General features: G+C 44.3%; 1 pseudogene; it reads right to left on the bottom strand.

Moving 5' to 3' along the window:
- Positions 1 to 2,948: 2,948 nt before the first annotated feature.
- LOC146445449 (SWI/SNF-related matrix-associated actin-dependent regulator of chromatin subfamily A member 5-like) lies at positions 2,949 to 11,583 on the bottom strand (annotated as a pseudogene).
- Positions 11,584 to 14,848: the final 3,265 nt, after the last annotated feature.

The raw sequence follows: 14,848 nt of genomic DNA, 5'->3' as shown, positions 1-14,848 counted from the left end.
AAAGCCATGAATGCCACCTGAATGTGGTCTCAGGGCAAGTTAGCAATGGTAAAGGGCAAAGTCAGCAAAAGCCTACTGTTCTGGCTTTTATTATCCTATGTGCACTCTAGCTGGAATCTATGTGGCGTAAACATGATTGAATGTGATACAACTGCTGAGAAAAGAAACTACAGGACAGTGTGTTCAGTGTGCTTTACTGGTTGCAAGTGGAAGGTGCAGGCTAGCATTGGGGCAGCAAAGGCATGCTTGGCTGACTGGGCTTAGGAATGAGCTTTCAGCTGCACTTTGGCAATGCTCTACACTGCTCACACAAGCATGGGGCTCCGCGGCTTCTTTTTTCACCGCTTGCATGCTGGGCAGCTTCTGTGCCAGCACGGTGTTATTTCTGAGCTAGAGAGAAGCAGACAACTATTTGCAGTGCAGGAGAACGAAAGTACATGCTGTTGCCAAAGGTGAAGAATGACGCCGCAGAGCAGGTGTGTGCTTGCTTGCATGCACAGCAACCAGGCTGCAAAGCAAGTGGAGCTTGGCTGCTGCTCGCTTGCGTACTGAATTCAAGTGAGCAGCTCTAAGGGGTGAAGTCAATGCCAGCTGCTCATGCTCTAGTACCTCTTCCTCTTGCAGCCCTCTGTGGAAACAAGTACACTTAGCATTAGACTCCATGATCAGGAGGACACAATGGGAGATGTGGCAGAAAAGGGAAGAAGAGACTGTAGTGGTGAGTTGTGGATGTGGCTTACATGTGGCAGGCAGAAGGTGCAGCACAGCACTGGCTTTTTCTTCTAGACCCTTTTAGATGTGAGCAGCTGCCAGACATTGGCAAGTGAGCAAGAGTTCAAAACAGGGTGACACATCTCTCTAGGAGGGAAGGAAGGAAGGAAGGAAGGAAGGAAGGAAGGAAGGAAGGAAGGAAGGAAGGAAGGAAGGCAGGCATGGAGGGGCAGTGTGTTGTGTGTGCTTTCAAGACTGCTATGGGAAGGGGGTACTTGAGGAATGCCTTCTGCTTTAATGCTTCCTTCTGTGGGAGTTCTGGATGCTTGGACTCAGCCAGCCTGAAGGTGTGGGGAAGGGCTTCTCTTTCTCTCTTCAGGTTGTGTGACAGAGTGCAAGGGCTGCAGATTACTTGGTGAAGTAAGAAGGGACTCTGCCAGCCTCAAGGTGTGGGGAAGAGCTTCTCTCTCTCCAGCTTGGGTGATGGGAGCTCAAGGGCTGAGCATTCAAGGCTGCTAAGAGAAGGGGGTACTTGAGGAACGCTCTACACTGCTTACACAAGCATGGGGCTCCACAGCTTCTATCTTCGCTGCCTGTGCACCAGAGAGCTTCTGCAACGAGGGGAAAGACGAGATCACAGACCCAATATGAGTGATGACCAGGCTTTTTCCATTTATTTTACTGTGAGCGTGGTTTATATATTGTTACAATTGCTTAGGCACTACTTCATTGGCTAAATACAAAAGATACAATTCGCATTCCACTGTTGCTATTTTAGGATACTCTGCATTCCTTTCAACTCCAAGTTCCCACCGGTACTTTCCATGGTTTACGCCCACAAAAGCCCCAAGGTCTGTCCTTGGGCTCCTGTCCTGTCTGCATAACTTGCTCTTATCCTGTCTGCACAACTTACATTTGTCTTGCTACTGCGGCCTAGTTGGCCTGAAAGGCCTACTTAGGCTGCTCCTGGTTCTGCTCGCACAATATTCAGGACTTCCCGAGAGTCATGGCCGAGATTCTGTAACCATTCTGTGACAAGCTTCTGTGCCAGCATGGTGTTCTATGCTAAAGAGAAGTGGGCATGGCTATTCGCAGCCCGGCAGGGAGAAGGAAAGTCTGTGCTGTTGCCAAAGGTGAAGAACGAAGCTGCAGAGCAGGTGCATGCTTGCTTGTGTGCACAGAATCCGGGCTGCAAAGCAAGTGGAGCTTGGCTGCCACTCACTTGCAAGCTGAATTCAGGTGAGTAGTTGTAAGGGTGAGTTCAATGCCAGGTGCTCATGCCAGTACCTCTTCCTCTTGAAGCCCTCTGTGGAAACAAGTGCACTTAGCATTGGACTCCAATATCAGGAGAACACAGTTGGAGATGCAGCGGAGAATGGAAGAAGAGATTGCAGCGGTGAGTTGTGGATGTGGCTTATATGTGTCAAGAGAAGGTGCAACCCAGAACTGGATTCTCCTTCTAGACCCTTTTAGATGTGAGCAGCTGCCTGATGTTGGCAAGTGAGCCAAGAGAGAGCAAATCGGAATGGCAGGTCTCTCTTTGAAGGAAGGCAGGCATGGAGGAGCAGTGTGTTGTGGGCGCTATCAAGGCTGCTAAGAGAAGGGGGTTCTTGAGGAGTGCCTTCTGATTTGCTGCTTCCTTCTGTGGGAGCTCTGGGGGCATGGACTCAGCCAGCCTAGGGCTCTGAGAAACTGCTTCTCCCTCTCTGTGTTGTGGGAAAAAGTGCAAGGGATGCGAGGTACTTCTTGAAAAAGCATGAACATTCTTGACCCACTCAGCTTGATTATGAGTTTTGGCCTCACAGAAAGAAAAAGGTAGCGCAATACTAACAATCCAGATGGCACAATGTGAAGAAAAAAGATGAAAAGTGCTGTGCTTGTGAGCCCCTTGTGGAACGTAGAATAAGTGCACCCGAAAGTTCATTCGCAAGCAGAGTCGGCACAGACTGCTGTAACTGCTTCAAAAAGCGTCTCACAGCATATACACAGCGGGGCACAGACAGCTGAGAGAATGGAAGGAGAAAAAGAGAAAAGCACCTTGCCACAGCTTCATGCTTGCAGAACTCAAGCACTTCAAGCTGCCAGAGAAAAAAGCATGTAAAGAGAAGGCGTTCTTCAGGTACCCCTCCTGTTAACAGCCTTGCAAGACTGCAAAGAAAAGTTCTCCTCTTTCTCGCCCACAAACAACGCCTTACAGATGAAGAAGCTCTCTGGCACCAAGACGGCGAAGAAATAAGCTATACAAGCCCCATATTTGAGTGCTTCTTGATAACGTTACCAAAGAAGAAGGCTTGTTTGCAGACAGAAGGAGCCCAAAATGCTTGTTTCTTTTCAACAAGGCTCTTGCAGCACTTGCACTGCGGGGCACAAGGTGCAGAGAGAGAGGGAGGAAGAGAGAGACAGAGAGAGAAATATTTTCCCACTGCTTCAGTGGGAATTCTGCAGAATTCAAGCACTTCAAGCTACGACAGAAGGAAGCATGCAAAGAGAAGGCGTCCTTAAAGTACACCCATCTGTTCGCATGCTTGCCGTGCAGAAGAGAGTAGTAGTACAAGGCTGAAAAGGTGGGCAGATGTGAAGAATGCATTCTCTTCGCCTGCTTCCTCCTGGGGCAGCTCCAGCTGCTCGAGATCTGCGTGCCTTGAAGCTGGGGCAAGCTGCTTTTCCCTTGCTCTTGCTGCCTCTCTTGGAACCTTGCACCCCGTAGTGCAAGCGCTGCCAGATATTTGCTGAAACAGAAATAAGCGTTCTGGACACATTCTACCTGCAAAGCAGCTTTCTGGTGCACTTTGGCAAAATTCTAATGGAACATTGCAGCAGCGTGCTGTGCCGTTCGTTTGTTCACTTTCTGCGCACAGCCACAGACAAGGAGAGCTTGTCCAGCATAAAAGCGCTCTTTTGGGAGAGAAAGCCACAAACGGCTCTCTGCAGCAGGGCAAGGTTGCGAACAGAAGGGGATACTGGAAGAATGCCTTCATTTTGCCGGCTTCCTTCTGGGGCAGCTCCAGCTGCTTGAGATCTGCATGCCTGAAGCTGTGGCAAGCTGCTTTTCTCTCCTTCTCGCTGCACCTTATGCCCCTCAGTGCAAGTGCAACCAGACACTTGCTGAAGCAGAAACAAGCATTCTGGACACATTCTGGCTTCAAAGCAACTTTCTGGTGCAAACTCACTTTGGTATCGAGAGTCTTTTTTTTGCTTATTCGTCTCTGAATTCTGGCTTCTCCTCTTTCAAGCTGAGCCGTCATCTTCCCTATGTCTTGGAGTTCATTGCGTCTTTCCCAGAACACAGCTAAGAAAAGAAAAATTGGCTACTTTCCTTTTATGCATTGTAGAAGTCAGGGGGTTTACCTTCAAAAATGATGTTAGCTGTTCTTTCCTGTTACCAGACCTTTGTGCTGTGTACCAACAGACATGCTTTTAGCTGATAAGGAGCCTTCCCTTCCTAGTATCGTATGCTGCAGTATTGCAAATGCTATTTTGGAGGGGGTAGATACAGGAATCTTCAGTTTAAATAAGGTGCAATACAGGCCAGCAAGATTTTTATGTGTCAGTCTCCTCCTCATAGGAAAATTCTCTTCTGCTAGAAACTGATGTAACAGCAATAGAGTTTTACTGAGAGAAGCAAGAGGCCAACTGAGTGGCCAAAGATAAACAAGTGCCTAAAAGACAATTAGGTGTTTAAATAAGAATTTTTCGCATTTGCAAGCTGTTCTATACCTTTAAAAATATAGTGCTGAGACCTTGTAGCTATGCTACAGTGGAAACGGTTCTGAGACATGAGAGGTAAGTAGCCAAGTGGACTCAGGTTACAAAACGCAGTGGTTACTGTATATTCCATCATGTTTAATGTGTCCTGCTCTTGGAGCCACTTCTCATTGGCTTTGGTGAACTGGAAGAAGTCTCTCTTATTCCACTTAGTGAAGCCCTCTACAGCAGTCAAGAGGAAACATTGCACAGAGGCTCAGGATTTGTCCGTCTACAAATTTGATTCAACGGGTTTCTTTAAATTGCCTGTAACACTTCTGTCATTCCAACAGTGCTAAACCTTTTCTTTCTCTGCAGTGTAATTTAATAGAAAAACTCATTTTATACTGCAGTCCCTGTAGTCTCTCCATTTGAATACTGCATAGTGATAATCACAAATTCTCTAGGTACCTAGTAATTTCTGATAAGTTTTCAGCTGATAAATTAATCCCTCCTTCTGATATTCTCTGCAAGGGATCCCTTTCTAAGAAAAAAAATGCTCAAGTGAAGCAAGCAGTGTGTATAATGGCTCTTGTTTTGTCATAAAGGCCCCCAAAGTGCCTCACAGACTCCCTCAGCCATTGTACCAGGTCACTCTCCCTCAGAAGGACTAAAGTAATCTTGTGGTGATGATACTCATCAGGAACACAAGTAGCACTGATGAAGTTTTAAGCTGCCAAAGTAGGTTCATTTCATATTTTCATTCATTTCAATAACTTACAAGTGGCTGGAATTAGCAAGCGCTGACAGCCACATTGTGATTTAGCCACAGCTTACTGCACTGTACTGGTTCATGACCTCTGTGATTCTGGTGTCTCCACAGTGGGCTGTTCCAGCTCATTCCTATGCAAGCAATAAATCCTGTCCTGTAATTCCAATCCCCTGCCAAAATACAGCATGTATGTACAATAACCAAATGAGGCGTATCTGACATTAACCTGTTTTAAATTATTTAAATATACATGCTTCCTAATTATATACCTATTCAGCTCATAGCCTCTTTTAGAGAGGGGCACTATCCACTACCAGATGGAGCTTAGGAAAACTGACCATTCAGACTCCAGGGTTCACCTCCATATGGGTGTGAAACCAAGGCAGAAGATACACATTAAATAACGTGAAATGCGGCACACCTAGCTCTGCAGCCAGTCTGCAAGGTCCCACAGCCAAGGAAAGACATCACAGTCTACAGTCAATGCCAGACCAGGATTCGGGAGAATCCAAGTGTGCTAATTTGGTGCACATCCCTCCAAGATATCCAGACTTACGACAGCCGTAATGCTAAAATTCTTTTCAGTCAGAACCAAATTTGCAGTTGCATTAACCTGTGGCACATGTGAATCAGTGACCACAAAATGTTTCCACAACACTGTAAAACACAAAACAAGCTTTAGCTGATTTCAGTCTCGCTGGAGACCAAACAATACCTGGCTTAGAAGCTTCTCTTTTTCTTCTAGTTCTTCATCATTCAGAGGTTTGGACTCATCAGTCTTAAGCTGCTCTTACTTTTGTGCTTGGGCCGCATTTGGGAGATCAGGATTACGAGGTACCTGAAAGGTTTTGGATTTTGTAAAACTGAATTAATTTTTCACAGATATTTGCTAATTGTCACTTTTCTGTTAATATGACCTAATAATTTCTTTAGCCTAACGTGATTTTATTCCATTTAAATTATTGTGAAAGGCTGGAAAAGTACATATTCTCCCACTGTTGCAGTACACTCTCCCATTGTGTGAACTTAAAGAATCACATAAAAGGGACTGGACCTCGAAGATCACCTCATTTCCAGCCCCCTGCCATCATGGGCAGGGTTATCTTCTACTTAGACCAGGTTGCTCAAAGCTTTGTCCAACCTGGCCTTGAACAATTCCAGGGATGGGGCACCCACAGCTTCTCTGGGCAACCTGTGCCAGTGCCTCATCACCCTCACAGTGAAGAATTTCTTCCCAATATCCCATCTAAACCTTCCCTCTGTCAGTTTAAAGCCATTCCCTTGTAAAAAGTACCTCTCCAGATTTCCTTTAAGCCCCCTTCAAGTACTGAAAGCCTGCAGTTGGATCGCCCCAGAGCCTTCTCTTCTTCAGACTGAACAACCTCAACCCTCAGCCTTTCCTCTTAAGAGAGATGCGCTGCATCTCTCTAGTCAAGGAAATTCTTCTGTTACCTTGTTGCCAATTGTTTTCCTGTAGCAGAGAATCTGTTTTCCCAATAGTTCAAACAGGCGAGGAGAAAAGAACTGGAAGTCCTGTACATTTGGCTGTTTTGGAGGCCATGGAGCCTGTCCTAGGTTGCAATATTGATGTAGTTAAGTATTCTATTACCACCAGCTGTGGGCCATTAGCTGCTATCACCCACTCCGGATGACAGGCAATGGGCCATCCGTTAGCTATTATCACTTGCTAACGACCCACCCCGCATGACAGGCAATGGGCCATCAGGGACCCACCGTGTGACTCATGGACTTATCTCATCCCATTGTGAGATGCTCTGCCCAGGAGGGAGGAGCCAGGTGTTCCCACCTGGATATAACCTGGCCTTGGAACTGCCTGAGCTAGCCCTGTCTACTGGGTTCCCAGAGGACCAGAGCTACTACTGGATCTTCAGCTGGAGACTAGACCTTCACAGGATCACTGCTTCAACTGGACTACTTCAGTTGGACTGCTACCACCACCCTAACAGGGTGTTAGGTTGTATCTGACTTTGTCAGTGCTTTTCCTTGTATTATTTCACTTATTTTTTTTTAATTTCAGTCTTGACTTGTGATCTCCCACTGGTTTGTTTTCAAACCAAGACAGAGCCTGAAACACAAAGTTTGATTTTGACCCCCTTTCACAGACAGAATCTCCTTTCTTGTAGGAACTGATTTAAGTTTATGCGCAAACAAAAAGCTTTGTTGTTACAAAAATGCACTGTTGTAACTTGGGGAAAAAAAGAAACAGTCACATCATGCGAGAGACAACAACCACCATGAAGAATTCCAAAAGACCAATGAGAGAAGTGGAAGAGAAGTCTGTTGGGAAGAGGAGGAGGTGGCTGGGGAAAAGTCACACATGTTTAAATAAGGAAATCACACCATCAATAAGGAAATCTTCCACAGGCAAGGAAAATTTACAGCTGCTTAGCAAGTTTTGCCCTGTTCTTACTTTTTTTTCTCACAGCACTTTGTCTCAAGTCCTCTGGAAAGTTGTACTGAATTTAAATAGTCTCACCACTTTATAAAAGCGAACAGAGCAGTTTTTATGACTAAAGACCCATTTGTTGCCTGCAGCTTTAGCCATTTACCATGCATATTTAAACAATTTCTTTCTTTTTGTTACTAAACCTACCTTGGGTGCTTTTGGTTTACTGACTCAAAGAGCCTCTGTGAAATAAGCATCCACAGCACAATTGGCTTTTCTTTCTTGTTTAGGTGGTTCAATCCACTCTGTAAATGCCAGCCATAAAAAACAAAACCCACCAGCCCAAAACCCAAAAATTAAGCCTTGCAAAATCATCAGACCTGTTACAAGTTTTATATAAAATTAGATCTACCTCTACTTCATTTTAAGTGTTATAACTGCTTTTATTTAAACTATTATCATAGATGAAACTGTATTTTACCCAACACATCTTAAGTAAGTATGGTTAAAACATGCAATTTAGTGCATTCCTCCAAAAGAAACTTCAAACATTACCTTCTGTTTTTCTCTGTAGTATTCCCCTTCAGAATTATACGCTCTAAAGTCAGTATCTATAGTAAAATTCCTAAGGGAGCTTTCACCCATCTTTAAAAGTTTTCCATTCATTCCCTCAGTCTTGGACGGGGGGTACAGAAAAGAACAGTAGCCATTTGGATAGTACTTCATTATTTAATATCTCATTCCCAGATAGAATGAGAGCCATTTTGGAAGGCACGTCAGTATGAAACACTTTATTCCCAGAAAGGAGCCACTCTGAAAGGTACTTCATTGTAAAACATCCCATCGCCAAAAAGAAGAGAAGCCTCTAGAAGCTACTTGACTACAAAACATCATATTGACAACATCAGAAAAAAACAAACACAATTGAGCAACATGAAAACCCTCCACAGCAAAACCCCTTTTCTCTCCAGCTTAAAACCAAGTTACCATCCAGAGACACGCTACCTTGCCATCACATTTAAAACTATACATGGGCTTGCCCTTTTGAAACCTGCTCACCTTCTTTGCCCCTCTTTCTAAAAACTGATCAATATCTTCATCTGTAATCTCACTGTCCTTTGAAGCAAACACATGTCGCTCCATGTCTGTGAAGCACGGAATTGACTCCACAACTCAGATAGTTATGAAGTAGGTATGTGTTTATTCCGACTGGGGTGCATGGGGGGTAGCCCCTCCAAAGGCATGCACACCCTCAGCAGAACTTCACTAGGTTTATATTAGGTTACAGATTACATATGCATAAAGTTAGACAAAGCCCCTATACATATTCATTATCTATCCCCGCTTCGTATTCTAGTGAGTTCAAAGTTCATTTAAATATGGCCGCGCAAGCGCAGTGTCCTAGATTAATTGTGGGCAAGGGTCCCAAATGATTGATTACTACATTATCCATACTCTTCATCACGATGAACTGTTCACCCTGTTCCCTTGCGCATGCTCCCTTGGTTCTTGGTCCACGTCCAAGCCTGAGAACCAACTCGTACCAGTCCTGGGGTCCAAGGGCAGGATGCTTGGTTACACTTGGTGGTTTCTCTCAATTATTTGGCTCTCCTCTCTCCATCCTCCCTGATACCAGGTAGGCACAAATTCATTAAGTGAATAATAAATGGGTTGCAGCTGGCATATCTTAGTAAATCATTATCCAATCTCTGGCTCTCTAAATCAGCTCAAAAATATTATTATTACTATTATCCAGCTTCTAGTTCTTTTACATTAGTAATTTCTATTTTACCCTAAATCATCTGATCCTTTGCAGCATTTCATCCTTTCCAAGCTTATTCAGGTTTCGACCCACCAATCTTCCTAAAGATAAAAATGCTTGAGGATAGCAACTAACTAAAGAGTTTATGGCATGGAAGGAGCAATACATGATTTTTCTCCCTGTTATATTTCCACATAAAAGCTATATGCTACTGATTCCAAGCAAGTCAACCAAGGTTACATTACTTTTCTCCATCTGTTAGAAAAAAGAAAGGCATTAATTTCCTCAGTGTAAAGGAGAAGCTGAGTGCTTGAAAAAAACAAATCTGACTATATCCACTTCTATGCATGTATCACTAGAGAGGTAAGCAAAAGGTTAGTGAGAAAATGCTTACTCCTGGAGCAATATAAATTTTCAAGTGGATGATGCCTTTGCACCCTCTCGTCAGAGTTCAGCTGAGGCAAAAGCAACGTTCCCACTGGTTCTTACTGGCTGATTCCACCATGCTTTACAACTGGAAAAGGAAAGAATTGCATCCTGGATACAAAGTGTCTTGCTGGGTGACTGTGGAATCTGGGTGGAGTTTCACTTCCACATGCTCCACTACCCTTTCCTCCACTGTAATAAACCTGAACACCCAGACAGTCTTCGTTTGGCCAATTCTGTGTGCTTGATCCTGCCCAAAACAGTAACAAAAGATTCAGTATTTGTTTTCCAGCATGACTACATAATTAGTCTTAAGATTTTCAGTATTTCCAGCACACTAATTTACAAAACAGAACAGCATAGGTTACTTAAATCTTTACATCTATTCATGGCTACCCAAGATAAACCATTTTTATCTACACTGCACATTTTGGGGGGGTGGGTTTCAATAACATTGACAATGAGTCATAGCTATGTGTCATAGCTAAAATAGCATCTTTTGGGGTTTTTTGTTAAATCACACAGGGGAGAAGACTTGGATGCTCCTGACCTTAAGCAACCTTCTGTAAAATCAGAGCATGAAGAAATCATCTCTGCATCGATCAAAAGCTGCCTTTCTAAAAATCCTTCAGTTGTGCCATGAACCTTTCAAGACAAATACAATACTCTGCCTCTCAGGACTAGCAAAACATGAACCACTTCGAGAATCAGTATTCTCAACATACACTTGTAGTGGAAGCTGGAACCATCCCACTCAAACTTGTAGACACCAGTTACATCATTCTCTTGAAGTCATTTTTGCCAGAACACTTGAGACCTTAGCAATTCACTGAAATAATTAAAGACATTTCCAAGACTTATCACTGAAAGGCCTCATTTGTCAAAAAACAAAGACCCTGGCAGTTTATAAACAGCTTTTCTTTCTTAGGTGGTCACAAATGTCCTTGACTTGTTTCAAGGATGGAGATGCATGCAAATCTACTTTAAAAAAATTAAAGATAATTGCCCAAAGGAACTCCTTCAGTTACCATCACCATGAAAGCAGTTCTTGAAAAGTTTCGAAAAGTCACATTTTCTGTAGCTCATTTTCAAGGTCTCAGGAAAAACAGTGGAAACACATTCACCTCCACTCCCTGCAATAGTAAAGCTTTCAAGTGTTCTACTTTTGGCATTAACAACCTGGATTGATTTCATTTTCCTTTAATCATGTAGGCTATTTTCATTAATACTAAGAGGTGTAGCATATATCCAGCATTTCCCACTAGACTAATAGTTCCACACAGCAGAAGGCTGCATTTCAAGCAAAAATCATTCTCACAAATCCTACTGCTTTGCTACAATGGGAAAATACCAACTTCTTTTGGAAGTACATGTTTCTGGCAAAGTTCTGTGAGACAGAAAAAAGAAAACAACAAAAATTTCCATCTGGAATTCTACCATAGCCTGGGGGTCTACTTGTGGATTCCAGTCTGAATCATAGAGAATTACAACATCAGCAGTAGCCAGATTGATTCCAAGACCTCCTGCTCGTGTACGCAACGTGAACACAAATTTGGAGCTGTCAGGATCGTTGAATGCATTCATGGAAGCCTAACTACATGAAAAGAACATATCAGTTGAACCAAATGTTTTACAAGCAGTATTTGACTTCAATACAATACTTCAATACAATACTACCTGTCGTTTGTTGTGAGGAGCTTGTCCATCCAGTCTGCAATATTCATCATTCCTCCACATACAGTCATCTTCCAAGATATCTAGGACTCTTGACATCTGACTGAAGAGAAGAACCCCCGAGCCTGTTTTGGGTAGAAAGGTTTCTTAGGCTTTCACCAAAACATAAGAGTTAACAAACTCTGTGAGTCTGCACTACTAGAAAAGGAAGGAGGGCAGTTCCGTGGACTAAGAAGAAAAGTAGTTCAAATTTCAGACCCCAAACTACAATGCAGCAGTACACAAGGTGCAGCTGCTACTCTCGCAGCTATGGAACATGCTATGGAACATGTTTGCCTTACTCTGATATGTCCCTGTGTATGGCTGCCTTTTCCCTTTGGTTTTGTGTTGTCCTCCTCAACAAAATATTCCCAGACACAGCAGAGTAAGATGGTAACACAACTAGAAAAACATCATCAAGTAGAAAGAATAAAAATTTGCAGTAATTGGTTTGAATTCAAGATCTCTAGAAATAAAGAAGTCAGTTCTTCTTAGAGACTTGTCCTTTTACTTACCTGCCAAGAACAACTCCAAAGAAAAATTCTGTAAACCTTCCGTAATTTATGCATACATACACAACCATTTCCAGTCTACTGGAGAAATTTAAGTCAATCACAAAGCTTCTACTTCCCCCTACTTTCTCTTCATGTGTTTCTTGTTTTGGGGTTTTTTTGGGGGGGAGGGTTTGTTGTTGTTGTTTAGGTTTTGGGGGTTTTTGTTTGGTTGGTTTCTTTGTGGGTTTTTTTTTGTTTGTTTGTTTGGGTTTTTTTTGTCCTTTGGACTCAAAGGCTAAAAATGAACTCTTTTGTTGAAGATGATAATTTGATTTGAGACCAGGCCAGTATTAATTACAACACCTCTTCAATAAGCCTGATAGAAGGCAGAAAGCAGGCTCAAAAAGACACAGTAACCACTGAATTGTTTGATCCTTGGTCTTGAGTTATACGGCCACAGCTCCTTGGATAATACCTAGATACAAAACACAGGTTACCTTGCTATTACTAAAGGCTGAGGTTTGGATATGGTTTTGTTTTTCTGCTAAGCGTCCCCAGTCACAAACTTACCTCCAACTCCTTTAGCAAAGGTACTTCAGTAAGCATACTCAAAATCAGATGAGTTAAAATTTTATTCCAGAATCAAAAACTCTGTGGCAAGTGAGTTCTACAGTAAAGCATTTCAGAGCTTTCGCCCTACTATCAAACAACATTAAAACAACTGAAGAGCTCCGCACACGACTGAGTGTTTCTAGAATACAATGAAAAAATTCGAGTGCTGCACAAAACCACATCCAGCAAGAAAGACAAACATTTCACAAAGGATTGACATTAACCCTGCATGAGGGCTCTGAATATGAAAGGGGCCCAAAGCGAAAATCAAAGGTAGAGCTAAACCAAAAAACAATGATATTTCACCTAGTAACAATAGGAAAGCAAAACTAAAGACAGGGTGAATGGAAGTTTCTATGGTGTCAATTAGCTGAGATGAGAAAAAGGGATGAAAAAAAATCAAAAGGCCTGATCAAAAAAGCCATAACGGACTAAGGTGACATTGTGAAAGAAACAAAAACAATCCTGCAAAAAGTGTTGCCCTGGAAAGGGGGCGAAGAGAGGGGGGTACTGGAAGAAAGCCTTCTCTTCACCTGCTTCCTTCTGGGACTGCTATATCTCCTGCAGATATGCTTATCTGAAGTCGTGGCAAGCTCCTTTTCGTTCCTTTTAGCTGCACCTTATGCCCCTCAGTGCAAATGCTGCCAGGAGCTTGCTGAAGCAGAAACAAGCATTCTGAGCACATCGTGGCTTAAAAGCAGCATTTCTGGTGAAATTGGAAGGAGTTCTGTAGGAACCCTGCTGCAGTGTGCTTAGCCGCTGGTTTGCTCGCTTTCTGCGCACAGCCGGAGAGCAGCAGAGCTTCTCCGGAGCTAAAGCGCGCTTTAGGGCGAGATAGCCGCGAAGGGCTCACTTCAGCCGGGGAACGCTGCTTGCGGAGGGGGGTACTGGAAGAAAGCCTTCTCTTCACCTGCTTCCTTCTGGGACTGCTATATCTCCTGCAGATATGCTTATCTGAAGTCGTGGCAAGCTCCTTTTCGTTCCTTTTAGCTGCACCTTATGCCCCTCAGTGCAAATGCTGCCAGGAGCTTGCTGAAGCAGAAACAAGCATTCTGAGCACATCGTGGCTTAAAAGCAGCATTTCTGGTGAAATTGGAAGGAGTTCTGTAGGAACCCTGCTGCAGTGTGCTTAGCCGCTGGTTTGCTCGCTTTCTGCGCACAGCCGGAGAGCAGCAGAGCTTCTCCGGAGCTAAAGCGCGCTTTAGGGCGAGATAGCCGCGAAGGGCTCACTTCAGCCGGGGAACGCTGCTTGCGGAGGGGGGTACTGGAAGAAAGCCTTCTCTTCACCTGCTTCCTTCTGGGACTGCTATATCTCCTGCAGATATGCTTATCTGAAGTCGTGGCAAGCTCCTTTTCGTTCCTTTTAGCTGCACCTTATGCCCCTCAGTGCAAATGCTGCCAGGAGCTTGCTGAAGCAGAAACAAGCATTCTGAGCACATCGTGGCTTAAAAGCAGCATTTCTGGTGAAATTGGAAGGAGTTCTGTAGGAACCCTGCTGCAGTGTGCTTAGCCGCTGGTTTGCTCGCTTTCTGCGCACAGCCGGAGAGCAGCAGGGCTTCTCCGGAGCTAAAGCGCGCTTTAGGGCGAGATAGCCGCGAAGGGCTCACTTCAGCCGGGGAACGCTGCTTGCGGAGGGGGGTACTGGAAGAAAGCCTTCTCTTCACCTGCTTCCTTCTGGGACTGCTATATCTCCTGCAGATATGCTTATCTGAAGTCGTGGCAAGCTCCTTTTCGTTCCTTTTAGCTGCACCTTATGCCCCTCAGTGCAAATGCTGCCAGGAGCTTGCTGAAGCAGAAACAAGCATTCTGAGCACATCGTGGCTTAAAAGCAGCATTTCTGGTGAAATTGGAAGGAGTTCTGTAGGAACCCTGCTGCAGTGTGCTTAGCCGCTGGTTTGCTCGCTTTCTGCGCACAGCCGGAGAGCAGCAGAGCTTCTCCGGAGCTAAAGCGCGCTTTAGGGCGAGATAGCCGCGAAGGGCTCACTTCAGCCGGGGAACGCTGCTTGCGGAGGGGGGTACTGGAAGAAAGCCTTCTCTTCACCTGCTTCCTTCTGGGACTGCTATATCTCCTGCAGATATGCTTATCTGAAGTCGTGGCAAGCTCCTTTTCGTTCCTTTTAGCTGCACCTTATGCCCCTCAGTGCAAATGCTGCCAGGAGCTTGCTGAAGCAGAAACAAGCATTCTGAGCACATCGTGGCTTAAAAGCAGCATTTCTGGTGAAATTGGAAGGAGTTCTGTAGGAACCCTGCTGCAGTGTGCTTAACCG

This window comes from Lichenostomus cassidix, chromosome 1 (assembly GCF_008360975.1).
Source record: "Lichenostomus cassidix isolate B80296 chromosome 1, HeHo_3.0, whole genome shotgun sequence".
Classification (NCBI taxonomy): Eukaryota; Metazoa; Chordata; class Aves; order Passeriformes; family Meliphagidae; genus Lichenostomus; species Lichenostomus cassidix.
The sequence above is the reverse complement of the archived record's forward strand: the minus strand, read 5'-3'. Positions and strand labels throughout refer to the sequence as shown.